We start from the raw sequence: 15,794 nt of genomic DNA on the forward strand, positions 1-15,794 counted from the left end.
ACGGTGTTCGGGCGATCACACCTGTGGTTACTCCGGCCCTCAATCTGGAGCATATCATGCCGTCCGAGGACGGGTGGTTGGACCCTGCCACGGAAGCCGCACACTCAGCGGCGATAGAGCCGAATACTGACTTCACCTCCTATGAGACCTGTGTTACCGGACCCTTGGATTCGTCCCCGGCGACAGGCTCCGAACCGCCTACGTTCGTGCCTATCCATTCTGATTGGCACCGATCATGGAGTTTACCTCCGCAGATATTTTTCAGCACTCGCCCTTAGGCGATGTGCTAGATTCATTGAGGTCTCTCTCCTTGTCAGGAGATCCTCGACCGAACTATGTCCAGCTCGAGTGGGAAGCGGACGATGAAGGAATTCATTCCCCACCCACCACCCACTTAATAGCCACTGTTGACGACTTAACCGACATGCTTCATTTCGACTCCAAAGACATCGACGGTATGGATGACGATGCAGGAGAGAAATAGGAACCACCGCCCACAGGGCGCTGGGCAACCACTTCATCACACGATATATACATGGTGGATACACCCACAGAAAACAACGACGAGGAATGGGAGGACGCAGCGAAGGATAGTCCCCTTGAGAAGCAACCAAAGCGACGACATAGGCGCCGCTCCAAATCCCGCCTCAGCAAAAACAGCGATAACTGCGCAAGAAAGAATAATACCCCGGTCGACTCCAAAGGAAACGACGACCACACGGACCCATCGATGGAGCAGGATGAGCTAGCGGACGGCGAACATTTTGAGCGGGGACGCCGAGTGTCAGTGTCAAAACCGGCGGATCTCGGGTAGGGGGTCCCGAACTGTGCGTCTAGGATCGATGGTAACAGGAGGCAGGGGACACAAAGTTTTACCCAGGTTCGGGCCCTCTTGATGGAGGTAAAACCCTACGTCCTGCTTGATTAATATTGATGATATGGGTAGTACATGAGTTGATCTACCACGAGATCAGAGAGGCTAAACCCTAGAAGCTAGCCTATGGTATGATTGTTGATGTGTATATATTATATCTATTGTCTCCCTATCGACAAGCCTGGCCTCGGTTTATATAATGCACCGAAGGCCTAGGATAACAAGAGTCCTAGCCGAATACGCCGGTGGGGAGAAGTCCTTGTCTTAATCGCCAAGTCTTGTGGAATATTCCTTGTATGCGGTAGCCGTCCGAACTGGCCCATGAGTATACGGCCACGGGGGTCCTCGGCCCAATCTAATAGATTGGGAGACGACGTGGTGAGTACCCCCTAGTCCAGGACACCGTCACCGAGGGTAAAGCTCATCAACCTGTCTCCGAAGAGGAGAACAGTCCGGACGATGATGCACACATCATCCCGGAAAGTCACTTGGAACAAGAAAACCTCCATAGAAGGCTTATCACCACCGTGAGGAGCCTGAAGAAACAGAAGCAAAGTCTTAAGGCCGCGCACAATACGCTCAACAACAGATGGAACAAAGTGCTTGACATGAAGAAAAGTATGGCGGCAGTCGCCACACAAAGAGCTATCCAAAGCGCAAGCTGCTGCCTGAATTTGACGACGAGGCTTTAGAGCCCATTCAGCCGAAAAATAAAACGACCGATCAGCCGGATCGACCACCCCGTGGCCGCGACAGGGCAGCTAACGACATCGCCACACAAGTCAGCACACGATTTATGTGAAGACCCACACAAAAAAGCCGGTATGACCAGGTCCATCTACGGATCTAGGAAGCGCACTCCGGCACAGAATCATGGCCGCCCAAATGACTATACTGACCAAACAATAGCTCGGAATCAAAACCAAACGCTAGAATCGTCCGAAGAATGCCATGACACATCAAAATACAGGGGTGCTGCGCACCCCCTATGCTTCATCGATGAGGTGCTGGACCATGAATTTCCAGAGGGATTCAAACCCATGAATATAGAGACATACGACGGAACGACAGACCTTGGGGTCTGGATTGAGTTCTTTATCATTCACATGGCTCGTGGAGATGATCTCCACGCCATCAAATACCCGCCCCTCAAGTTCAATGGACCAGCTCGGCACTGGCTGAAAAGCCTCCCCGAAAACTCAATTGGAAGCTGGGAAGAGCTTGAAGATGCTTTTAGGGCCAATTTTCAAGGGACCTACGTCCGACCTGCGGACGCAAACGATTTAAGTCACATAATTCAACAACCCGGAGAGTCAGCCCGAAAGCTTTGAAACATATTTCTCACGAAGAAGAATCAAATCGTCGACTACCCGGATGCCGAAGCCTTAGCGGCTTTCAAGCACAGTGTCCGGGACGAATGGCTCGCTAGATACCTCGGCCAGGAAAAATCGAGGACAATGACAACCCTAACAAGCCTTATGACCCGCTTTTGCGCGGGCGAAGACAGTTGGCTAGCCCGTAGCGGCACCAGCAACCCAGGCACATCCGAAGTCAGGGATGGCAACAGGAAACCGCGACGCCATAAAAGCAAGCGTCGAAACAACAAAGACAGCCCAGACAACACGGCGGTAAACGCCGGATTCAGGGGCTCTCGACCCGGTCAACGAAAAAAGCCATTTAAAGGCATCAGAGATGGACCGTCCAGCCTAAACAAGATTCTAGACAGATTATGCCAGATTCATGGCACCTCCGACAAACCAGAAAAACCACACCAACAGAGAATGTTGGGTCTTCAAGCAAGCCAGCAAGCTAAATGCAGAACACATGGGGAGGGAGACACCAAGCGAAGATGAGGATGAGCCTCGTCAGGCGAACACTGGGGGACAGAAAAAATTCCCACCAGAGGTCAAAAGAGTGAACATGATTTACGCAACTCACATAGCGAAGAGGAGGCGCCAGCGCGCACCCCGAGACGTATACGCCGTGGAGCCCGTCACCCCCAAGTTCAACCCTTGGTCGGCCTGCCTGATCACTTTTGATCGCAGGGATCACCCAACTAGTATCCGGCACAGAGGATCGGCTGCCTTGGTGCTAGACCCAATAATTAACGGATACCATCTCACCCGAGTCCTTATGGACGGCGGTAGTAGTCTTAATCTGATATATCGGGACACCGTCCGCAAAATGGGGATAGACCCGACAAGAATCAGCCAAAGCAATACTACCTTTAAAGGAGTAATACCAGGCCCAGAGGCCCGCTGTACGGGCTCTCTAGTACTAGAGGTTGTATTCGGTTCTTCCGACAACTTCTGAAGTGAAGAATTAACCTTCGACATCGCTCCATTCCGAAGCGGCCATCAAGCAATACTCGGGAGAACGGCCTTCACTCGTTTTAATGCAGTACCGCATTATGCCTATCTTAAGCTTAAGATGCCTGGTCCACATGGCATCATCATAGGTATCGGAAACATAGAGCGTTCCTCACGTAGGGAGGAATATGTGGGGGCTCTAGCAGCCAACCACTAAACCGCCTCTCCAACCAGAAGAAATGATCGGTCGTTAAGACCGCGGACACGGTTAGACGAGTCCGGTGCACCACTAGCTGTAACAGCTCAGATAAACCTGAGATTGGGTCGATGGATATACCCCCATAGGTGGTGCTAGGGGCTTCCCGCATGTAAAAAGGGCTACAGTTCGGCCTGACCCTATTTAGATTGCATTTTAATGGTTCATTAAGAATAACCAATTTTTCGCACGAAGACTTTCACCTACGTTTTTCTCTTTTACAGATGATCATCATGCTACACTCTTCCAGAATACGACACAACAGAGACACAGGCGCAGACGTGCAGCAGGGCCCCGCTCAAAGGCTTCTTTTTAGATTAAGACCCTATGTAAACTTTTTTATTGTCTCTTGTTGCTTCACTCCCTCCGGATACTCAACACAACCGAAAGGGATGCTGGCGTTATTGACATTTCGTCACGTCAGACTAATGCAAGTACCTAGAAATTAAGGGCTCATAATCGAGGGCGTTTCTCAGCCCAGTATATGATGCAAAGTCCGAACACCTTAGGGAGTGTTCGGCGTCACGAGTTTGGCCTTATATGCATCAGCTCTGAATCATGTCTTTGGTCCATAGTTGGGTTTGCCCAGCTCCCGTGTTTTGCTACCTTACGTTACGCTCTATCGGCTAAGGTGGCACCGGGAGAACTACTGCGATTGTGCCCTGGTTCATCTGGATGAGCACCTCATTAGAGAAAGACGAAAACTGACCGTCATGATAAAGCGCAAGACTGGTCAACCACTTGATGACTCAGCGGAATCTTCGCGATTCTTCCGCATTAACGAAGGACCGGTTTTCCAGTCATGTATGTACGCGCGCCGTGTTTGGATGAGCGCAGAAGTACCAGGGGCTATATAGTAGCCCCACCGTCAAACTCCTATGGCTAAGTGAAAGTGTTAAAGCTATACAGTCTGATTGCCTTGTTCGCCGTGCTATCACCACCTTAATGGACCAAGACGTTGGGTCAAGTGTGAACACGCGCTTTTCTGAACACCCCCGCATTATATGTGTGGGGGCTAAAGCCGACGACTGCAAACTTTCAGGTTATATACATACATAAACGACCGCATATGAGGCATCATAATACTTTCAGGCACACTACAAGAAATATGTCAACTAGTGACCTTCTGTAAGTGACCCTGGAAGAATTGGTCATAGATCTATGACCATTTCATACCAATTGGTCAAAAGCTGTTCGGGGGGCTCCAAACCCTAAACTATAATGACCATTATGGTCAGAAAGGTCATAATTTCCTTACACGAAATGGTCATAAAGCAGATAGCACTGGTCTGCTGCCTTATTTCTAGCTGATCATGACCAATATAGATGGTCATAACCTTGTAAATTGTGGTGGGTTGCTATGACTAGGCGCCACCTCATCAGTTTTGCCTATGTGTCATGTCCATGTGGCAGTTTTTGTCCTAGGTTGTGAAGCAACCTATATTTCTGTCATTCCCAAAATTCCCCAAAAAATCTCGTAAATTCTTTGGGTCATATCTTCATCAAATATGTAAAAAACCTTCCTAGCCTAGTTCAAAACTAATTCAACAATATTCATTTCCCTATTCTATTCACAACAACAGTTTGTGAAGGAAGTACCACTTTGGCATGTCCAAATAGTATCCATTTTCTACAGTACTTTCCTATGCCCAAATAACCATCCTCCACCAAATGCCAGCTCAATCCATTCATTATTTTGAGCCGAGCTTCAACATTCGTATTTATGTCCAGTGTGGTAGTTTGCAAAGCAAGTACCACCTAGGCTCCTCCTTTTGAGCTCAAAATTTGTGAAGACATTCTCCTTAGTAGATGATCATCCTCAGCCAAAACTCACGCCCATTGGCCATGTGCATTTCCCGTACCGCTAATCAAACACTTGGCTGCTAATTCATGTTTGAGCATCGATCGGTCTCCTCGTGAGAATCTTATGTTGTAATTTTCTCCTAGCACCAACCTAGGGAGTGCCCAACCCACTAGACATGTCTAGGCCACCCAGAACACATGGTAACGCCACGGTCACGCGGTGACCACGCGGCGGGCATGCGAGTTTACGCGCTCTAGAGTTGGGGGCCTTGGCCACCGCCCAAACCTCGACGTATCGCCATCAAACCATGTATTTATGATTAAATAGGCACTTATGTAACTATAAATGATTTTTTGAAAAAATAAATAGTAAACTATGAGGCAGTTGCAGTTCAAATTTGACCCGCTTCCTACTGAATCGGCGGGAATTTGTCTTTTTCACGAGAGGTGGATCAAAACTTTTTACACCCAACCATTTAGTCAATTGTGCATTAAATATGGCCTAGTATTTTATAAAAACGATTTGGTCCAATTTTGCAATAATTATTTGGGAGGTCCTTCACAAAAAAACCTCCTGTTGGGCACTCGAAAAATGGAAAATGGTTTTTTCGTCCAAAGAAAATGAAAACTTCCTTAGGAAACATAGTTTGCCATTCCAATATACACCCTTGTGCACAATATGAGATCATTTGAACAAATTATGCCATGAATGTGGCCATAAGATTGATCATTTGGCTTGAAAGCCATTGATCTCCACACGTGATAGCTCGATTTTGAGAACACTTTTTTAAAATAATTGCCGTATTACAAGTTTGTTATTTTTCCTAGGAACTTGGCCACATATAATGACACAATGCGAAGGTTTCCCAATTTTTTGATTTTTTTTGAATTTTTTATGCCCGTTTCAAAATGCGGTCAAAACGGCGGGAATGACCGTTCCTAGCTAGTGGTTGAATCTTGAATTTTTTTGGTGTTTCTCTGATTAAATAGGTACTTATGTACCTAGAAATGATTTTTGGAAAAAATAAATAGCAAACTATGAGGCAGCTGCAGTTCAAATTTGACCCGCTTCCAACTGAATCGGCGGAAATTTGTCTTTCTCACAAGAGGTGGATCAAAACTTTTTACACCCAACCATTTTGTCAATTGTGCATTAAATATGTCCTAGCATTTTAGAAAATGGATTTCGTCCAATTTTGCAACAATTATTTGGGAGGTCCTTCACAAAAAGACCTCCTTTTGGGCACTCGAAAAATGGAAAATTGATTTTTTGTACAAAGGAAATGAAAACTCCCTTAGGCAACATTGTTTGCCATTCCAATATGCACCCTTGTGCACAATATGAGATCATTTGAACAAACTAGGCAATGACTGTGGCCATAATATTGATCATTTGACTTGAAAGCCATGAATCTTCACACATGATATCTCGTTTCTGAGAACACTTCTTTAAAAAAAATTGACGTATTACAAGTTTATTATTTTTCCTAGGAACTTGGTCACATATGATGACACAATGCGAAGGTTTTCCAATTTTTTGATTTTTTTTGAATTTTTTATGCCCGTTTCAAAATGCGGTCAAAACGGCGGGAATGACCGTTCCTAGCTAGTGGTTGAATCTTGGAATTGTTTTGGTGTTTCTCTGATTAAATAGATACTTTTGTACCTAGAAATGATTTTTGTAAAAATAAATAGCAAACTATGAGGCAGCCGCAGTTCAAATTTGACCCGCTTCCAACTGAAATGGCGAAAATTTGTCTTTTTCACCAGAGGTGGATCAAAACTTTTTACACCCAATAATTTGGTCAATTGTGCATTAAATATGGCCTAGAATTTCAGAAAAATAATTTGGTCCAATTTTGCAATAATTATTTGGTAGGTTATTCACAAAAAAACCTCATTTGGGGCACTCGAAAAATGGAAAATGGCTCTTTTGTGCAATGAAAGTGAAAACTCCCCAAATCAACATTGTTTGTTATCCCAAGATACACATATGTGCACACTATTGGTTTATTTTAGCAAACTATAAGTGGTTAATATGTTGAATGTTTACCTTGAATTAGAGGGTGAAAATCATAAGAGAAACAAAAAAACTACCTAAGCTTAATTCTGATTGGTGGAGTCACTAGTGGCTTGGATCGATGACCTGGAAAACATCAGTCCATCCATCGGTCCATCGATCCATCCCATCCGACGGTAGCAAATCCCTACCCAACCCTTCTCTCTCGCGCGAACCCCACCCAGCCCTCCTCTCTCTCGCGCAAACCCTAGCGCTACACTCCTCCCTTGCCGCCGCCACCTCCGGCACTAGATCTTGGCTGCCGCGTCTCCCTCCGACCTCGCCGCTGGCGCTCCCCCCTCTCCTCCTCCCTCCCTCCCCTCACCTCCCCTCACCTCACCGGAAGAGAAGATGGAGATTGTGCGCGCGAGCAGGTCTGGTGGTGGCAGCGGCTCCCAGATCCGCAAGGGCTTGGACCTGGAGCTCCATCCCCATGGCAGCGGCTAGGGTTCCTCCTGCCATGCCGCCGGCCAGCCCCAGCAGCAGCAGATGCCGCCCGCCGCCATGGCGCTGCCGCAGGCCCCTCTGCAGGTATGCAACCTTCCAGATCTGGCCAGCACGGCCGCAATCCTCCTCCTTGTTGGTCGCTGACGTTTGCCGGCGCTGGTTTTCCGAGCAGGGGATCCGCTCTACGACGAGCTCTGGCACGCCTGCGTCGGCCCGCTCGTCACCGTCCCGCGAGTCAGGGACCTCGTCTTCTACTTCCTGCAGGGCCACACCGAGCAGGTCGGCCAAGCCCCGCCTCCCTCCCCTCCTCACTTAATTCTAACACAGCCTCGCGGTTTCACGCAGGGAGGCTCTTCTGCTTTGGTTCGCGCGCTGAATTTACTTGCTCTTTTGGGTTTCTAGGTCGGATCTGTCGAGTTCTCCCGCTGCACCCTGGCGCTGAGCCGCTGTCTGCTGCCGCCCAAGGTCACCATCACCGGGAGGAGCGATGGCAGTCCACGTTGTCATTGCCATCGTCCTTCAGGTGCTCTTCCTGTCACTCCCGTCGCCCCCCTCCTAGCCACAGATCTGGGATCCCCTCTTCGCTTATTATGGCATGGCTTGCACCTGTACCGTACATTGGAGTGATAGGATTGTTGTGCAGACTATAATGTGAAATCAAGATCTTGGTTGAGAGAGAGATAGACAGAGAGTATCTTGATCTTGCTTGTGTCCTGTAATCAGATTTAAATGACACTCTATTTATAGCAGATTAGGCACATGGTTCATTGCTAGCTAGCTAGACCTGTGTAGCAAATGCCAATGTGTTTATCTATACATATAGCGCCCTCTTCGAATGTTTCTTCCTCTAGGAGATGCTGCTGAAAATAATCATATTGAGCGATAGGATTGTTGTGCGGACTATAATGCAGAATCAAGATTTTGGTTGAGAGAGAGAGAAATAGAGGATCATGATCTTGCTTGTGTCCTATAATCAGATTTAAAGGACGCTTTATTTATAGTAGATTATGCACATGGTTCATTGCTGGCTTGCTAGCCCTATGTGGCAAATGCCAGTGTGTTTATTTGTACATATAGCGGCCTCTTTGAATTTTTCTTCCTCTTGGAGATGATGCTGAAAATGATCATATTTATGAAGTTGTGCTCTGCTTTAGCTGTTAGTTGACTTATCGTTATGTATGAGCAGCTCATCTGGGGGCCGTACTATTGGTTATTATTTATAAGAAGTCATACTGTTTGTTATCTAGAGTATAGATATGCCCCAAGCCAAACGTGTGCGCTTGGACTGTCAGACTATTTTAGGCTCAACTGAAACTGAATCTCGGTAGGAATCATTATGTATCCATGGTGTATTGTTTATGATTTGGATGGCTTGGAGTGGCCATTTTCTGTCAGAATCTTGTGCCGATAGCTTTGCTTTAACTAGTAAGTTCAGTTTGGGGAAAGCCAGGATGTGTTTGAAAAAACCATTTAGTATGCTTGATTGTGAGTCGATGACTTACATTTTTTGGGGGCTTTGGTTACAAAATATGTAATCAAGGCAGTGCACAGTTGCCAAAAATATGTAGTCAAGAGGAGGGCCATGGAAGGTCCTCTCCTTTCCCCTATCTTATTCGCTTGAGTCCTGTTTCCGTCTTCTCCATTCAAACATGTTCTTCCCGATTCAGAAATCTAATATGGTATTCTGGTCGTTTATGCAGCTGAAGAAATTGTGCAAGGAGGGCGCATATTGGGGTAACCAAGTAGAAGCGTATTACTCTGTTGTTTTATTTGGCTGATATAAATGCATTGGCGTCAAACACTCATCCGTTTCTTCTTCTGTTCGCTGACACATTCAGATGCTTCTTCTGTTAATCTGTAGGTGCTGTTGCTGGAGTGTATGTAGGGATGGAGTATGGAGTGGAAAGGGTCCGCGGAGAGTATGACTGGGTAATGATGCTCTGAATACTGTTTGTTACTGTTACACTGTCTTGTTGATTTCTTTTAACAATCATACCTAGCTAAAATCTTCTTATCCACATCAGAGCAGCCCCATCCTCTTCATGCTGGCTTGACTGCCTCTGATTCTTCCTGTTTGCTGCCCTGCCTTGCAGATGCGGCAGCTCAAGGGCGAGGTCAACATCTTCTCCAGGGCCGACGGGTCGGCGTTGTTCAAGGTGGGCAACACCAGGGTCATCGCCGTCGTCTACGGCCCCTGAGAGGTAGTCGCTTTTTCTTTGCACACCAACTCTTCTATTCGATGCCATGGCTGTTAGGGCTTTGGCTCCCGGGAGGTCTCTAGTTAATGATCGGTATTGAGAGATTTTGGTGGCTACTTATGCTTATTGTGTATCACATTGAAAAAGAAAATGCACAATGAGCTTACCTTTGTATATCAGGATTTTTTCTTCATCGGTTACTGGTATTTGGCTTCTATGTGCTAATTAAACCTGATCAGTATGTATACTTCTTTGATGTTGTATAATATTGGTGTCAAAGGAGTTAATTTAAACCGGATATGATCTACTGGAACAATTTTTTTGCTGTTCGAACGGTTAAATTCTGGTTCTTTGTTTCAAACATCTAAATGATGTTTAATTTGTCCTTCTATGCTTACATGATAAAAATGTCGCATTTATAGGATTGTAAACCTGATGTGATTGGAGTAGTATTTACTTGCTGCTGACAGTAACTACTTGTATCCACTGATTTCTATGCCTCATTTTGCTTGTTTTACTTTATTTATGCACAGACTACCTGCAAGTTAATGTGCTTTTAGATTTGCCTTTATTTTGCTCCTTACCATATTGTTTGATAACTTGCGGATGTTGTACTTCATTCGTGTTTCGTCGTGGGCTCCAAGAAGTGAAGAAGCATTGAGTTCTAGCTCATTGGAGCTAGTTATACTCTGATAGATAGTTATATTTTGATATTTAGTTGTGTTCTTGGTGGCTGTAAACCTGATGTGAAGTATGTTCGATTATAAACATGGTGTATGTTTGATTGTAAGGTGCCAAATTTGGTTGTTGAAGTATTACTTCTATTTTCAGTCAGTTCTGATTTAAATATTTGTTTTTATTTACTAGAAAATCAAAATTTGAAGAACATGACTCTGACCATTGGGACCCACTCAAACCCATCTGACTATTGGATCTGTCTTAAAAAAAGAAATGTAACTAAAAAAAGAAATGTAACTGTTGAGCCAAAAATGCCATGGCCCAAAAACGAAAGGACCAATTGTTGGGTCAGGCCAATGTAGAAATCAAAACTATTATAAAAAATAACCCATGTAGCTAGAGAAAATATACAGTAAAAAGGCCGAATTGTTGGGCTAGGCCCATGTAGAAAATCGAATTGGACCGGGCTGATTTTTGTGCCACATCAGATTGCCACGCTGGATGCCTACGTGTCCTGGGGAGGTTGCTAGTGACCAAAATGCCACAGTAGACATATTTTGGTCATAAACGTCTACGACCTTTCCAGAAGAAAGGTCGCTATAGTCAGTTTACGACCGCCAGCTTTTGACCTTATGTTTTTGGTCACAAAAAGGTCACAAATTGAAAATAGTGACCATTTAGTGACCAATAGTGCTGGTCACAAGTCGACATATTTATTTTAGTGGCAAAAGTATAAACACAACCTTTATAATCCAAATAGCATTGTTTTTACAATTGGGATACATGTCACTCGAACATGATACTCTTCGAGCACTGAGCCTCTATTACACGAGCGCCTTCCAGGACTTCTTCAAAATAGTGCTCAACCGAGACCTGGCCTACGGCTGGATCCCGGGTCGCAATAGCGGTGGTCTCCATCTCTGCTCAGTATGTCTTAACACGGGCAAGAGCCATCTGCGCACTCTTTATGCACACCGACCTCTTTACAGCATCGATATGTGGCACATCACCAAGGAATCGTTGCATTAAACCAAAATAACTATTCGGCCTTGGCCCCTTCGGTGAAAGATGATCCACGACAGATCTCATGGCAAGTCCGGACAACCTATGGAGCTCGGCCCACTCGGCCATTTGTTCATTCAATAGCAGCGGACGCGTTGGAGCGCTGAACTGCGACCAAAACAACCTCTCCACTTCATGATCTTTCTGATCTTTGAAAAACTCAGTCGCATCAGCAGCACTCATTGCCAAGTCCAAATATGCGTCTGCAGCACTCCATAATTGACCTAGAGGGGCATATTTCGGATCTCCAAACTTCTACCGCAACAAAAAGGGCTTCCCAGCCATGATATCTCCGGCTTGATGGAGCTCCTCCTTCGCCGCTCTAATTTCAGGCCAGCTACTTTCGCTTGGCTTTCCTTTTCAAGAAGCTCATATCGGCCGGCGACATCTTTCAGCTCAATAGCCATCTTGGCTATTTTATCTTCACTTTGGTGACGAGCAGCCTGTTCGGCTCTTAAGTCTTCGGCCGCCTTTAGGGTGTCCGCATCACTTCTCCTTGCTTGTTCCTTGGCTTGGGCAAGTTCTGCCCGAAGGGTCCCCACGGCCGCAGCTCCATCTGCAGTCATAGCATATTATAGATACTAGCATCATGCTCCTCTTAATATTTGTTGACCACCCGAAAATACATACCCTGTGCCTCGCCAAGCCGCTTGTTCACAAGCGCAATGTCAGCATCTGCCGTGTCAAGTTGCCGCCTCAGTCCGGCAAACTCAGCAGTCTGGCCAGCCACCGGACCCTCAGCCGCCTGCACATGAAAGCAACACGGTAATTACCTGGGACTATGATCCTCTGTTTGCCGCCTCTGGACAGCAACCAGAGTCTCGGGGGCTACTATCTGTATAGAGCACACCTAGCATGTGCGGTATCGTCAAAAAATTTATATATTACTTTGCGTACCTCAAAGCCTCTTAGCAGGCTCGTAAAAGCCTCATGCAACCCACTTTTGGCGGATGAAATCCTCTCAGCCACCGTACCCATTAAAGTACGATGCGCCTATGAGATAGCCGCTTGCTCCAAAAGACCCATCAGTGCGTCCGGTTGCGCACAGGACAATCCCAGACTCTTTCTATTGCTCTCCTTAGGAGCCGAATACTCCGGACTTCGGGTGGCCGAAGGGTTTGGCAGATCAGAAGAAATCCTCCGTGATGACACCTCAGGGTCGTACACCCCATGTGGCGGGGAGGCAGGGGGAGGCGTTTCTCTCTCCATCATCTCTAGAAGAAGATCCCCCGAAGACGAACTCTGTCGAGAAGGGCTACGAGCCGGACTGCAAGATATATGTCGCGGTTATTGTCCTCGGAGATAAAGCAGGATATATTTACCAAAAGTACTCTTGTTCACTTACAGCTCGGTGGAGGGCTGACCTCCTTGCGGGCACTGTGCGGTAAGGACGCCCTCCGGGGCAGGGCCCCCTGGCGAAGGTTGCCCTGGCGAAGGTTTCTTCCCTCGTTTGGAAATCTTTGTTTCGAAGTCTTCAGAGGCGGTCCTTTTCCTTCCTTGGGGAGAGGGGATTCTGGATTCTTCTCCCCGATTATCCTCCTTCGCGGAGACACTAATTCCCTTAGTTTGGATGAGTAATGCGTGAAGCCCACTTTTGGCTTCTTTATTCCTCCCTTTGTCTTCCCCTGATGGCACTTGATAAGGTGCGCGCTCAAGCATCTTGGCTAGCATAGGATCCGGTGAGCCTTTGGGAAGGGGGGCCGAACACCTGATCATCTTCGCCTTTCTTATCCAGTCCTGGCCGAGAGCGATTTTTTCAGAATGATGTTGTGACAAATAAAAAGACAGCATGTTCGAACGCAGAATTACTTACGTGGGTATCTGGATGGTTGCAACTGAGACCCGCATCCTTGGTGGTGTCCGGACACTTTATTCGTGATCCGAAGAACAATCCATACATCTCTTGGAGCGTCACGCCGAAGAATTGCTGAATAGTTCACGGTCCTTCCAGGTTGAACTCCCACATACGGAGATATCGACGTTGGCATGGCAGGACCCGACGAACTAGCATAACTTGCATTACCTTGACAAGACTGACATCCCTCTTGAGGAGATCTCGGATGCGACTTTGCAATGTCAGCACATCATTAACTGCCCCCCAGTCCAGCCCCTTGTTGACCCATGACGCCAGTTGCGACGAGGAGCCTGAGCGGAAGGCGGGGGCAGCGGCCCACTTTTTACTTCGGGGAGCTGTGATGTAAAACCACTCCCGCTGCCATAAGTTGGACACCTCCAGGAAGGAGCCCTTAGGCCATGGAGCATCGGCGGCTTTGCTTATTATGGCACCTCCGCATTCTGCGTGTCGCCCGTCGATCGTCTTCGGCATCGCATTGAAGGTCTTGAGCCATAAGCCGAAGTGTGGGGTGATGCGGAGGAAGGCCTCGCACACGATGATAAACGATGAGATGTGAAGGATGGAATCTGGGGCTAGATCATGGAAATCGAGCCCGTAATAGAACATAAGCCCTCTTACAAAGGGATCAAGACTAAAGCCTAGCCCTCGGAGGAAGTGGGAAACAAATACGACACTCTCGTTGGGTTCGGGAGTGGGGATGACCTGCCCTTGAGTAGGCAGCCTATGCGAGATTTCAGCGGTTAGATACCTGGCTTCCCTTAGCTTCTTGATGTCCTCCTCTGTGACAGAGGAGGCCATCCATCGACCTTGAGGGTTGGATCCGGACATGGTTGAAGGTCCGAAGAGCTTAGCCTAAGCCTTGGGTGTTGGAACTCGAGGTGGGGGAGGGGAAGGATCAGGCGCGAGAAGAAAAGGACAGGCCTTGGCCCCTTTATAAAGAGGGTGAATATCAAGCGTCCTCCGCGTGGCCGTTTGGAACTCGCCTAAATTCCAGGAGTCATACTAACAAAAACAATTGGGTTACCCACACCCGTATTGATGGGAATCCCATGATAAGGGGAACACGATCTCTGCTTTAACAAGACGTGCCAATAAAACCGCCTCGCAACACGTGTAGTGGCAGGTAGGGAAAAACAGTTCGTAATGACCGGGCCATGGTAGGACGTCACGTTATAAAAAGTTGTCAGTAGATTAGATTTGTGGAATAATATACTCTCTACGGTGGTATGTGGAATTTATTTTGCAGAGCCGGACATGATCCTTGTGTTCAAAATCTTCTATGGAGTATTCGAAGAAGGAACCCACTTTGCAATGCCGAAGACAATCTGCGGTCATTGAAGCCTGGTTCAGGGGCTACTGAGGGAGTCCTGGATTAGGGGGTCCTCGGACAACCGGACTATATACTTTGGCCGGACTGTGGGACTATGAAGATACAAGATTGAAGACTGCATCTCGTGTCCGGGTGGGACTCTCCTTTTCCTGGAAGGCAAGCTTGGCAATCCGGATATGTAGATATCCTCCCTTGTAACTGACTCTGTGTAACCCTAGCCCCCTCCGGTGTCTATATAAAGTGGAGGGTTTAGTATGTAGGACAACAACAATCATAATCATAGGCTAGCTTCTAGGGTTTAGCCTCTACGATCTCGTGGTAGATCAAATCTTGTAATACTCATATCATCAAGATCAATCAAGCAGGAAGTAGGGTATTACCTCCATCGTGAGGGCCCGAACCTGGGTAAACATTGTGTCCCCCGCCTCCTGTTACCATCAGCCTTAGACGCACAGTCCGGGACCCCCTACCCGAGATCCGTCGGTTTTGACACCGACACTCTCCCAGCCGAAGAAGAAGCGCCCGCCGCAGTTGTCTGCATACTGTCTAGGAGCGCTCTTCGGAGGGGCTGGCCTGGAATAATGGAACCACCCCTCCCAGTAGCGCTCGCAGGAGGATCGGGGCGCTCTGGACCCTTGCCCACCATCCTGTCAACACCTGCCATGACAAAAAGTAAACGAAATTAGTACAACATAAAAAATTTGGATACCTGCCATGAACATAATAATACGTATATAATTTAAGTGTATCATAATAAAAACACACCCGATCAACACAAATATATATGGGGTCGGGGTGTGGTGTCAGGGTGTCTGGGTGTCGGGGTCGAGGTGTCGTGCCGGGGTCTCGTGTCGGGGTCGGGGTGTCAGGGTCGGGGTGTGGCGTCAGTGTGTCGGGGGTCGGGGTAAGGGTGGGTGTGCTGT

At 47.2% G+C, this 15,794-nt stretch overlaps 1 pseudogene; it reads left to right on the top strand.

The window, feature by feature from the left end:
* The first annotated feature begins 7,805 nt into the window (after positions 1-7,805).
* On the top strand, positions 7,806-9,946 carry LOC119332543 (annotated as a pseudogene).
* Positions 9,947-15,794: the final 5,848 nt, after the last annotated feature.

The sequence above is a fragment of the Triticum dicoccoides genome, chromosome 7A (genome assembly GCF_002162155.2).
Source record: "Triticum dicoccoides isolate Atlit2015 ecotype Zavitan chromosome 7A, WEW_v2.0, whole genome shotgun sequence".
Taxonomy (NCBI): Eukaryota; Viridiplantae; Streptophyta; class Magnoliopsida; order Poales; family Poaceae; genus Triticum; species Triticum dicoccoides.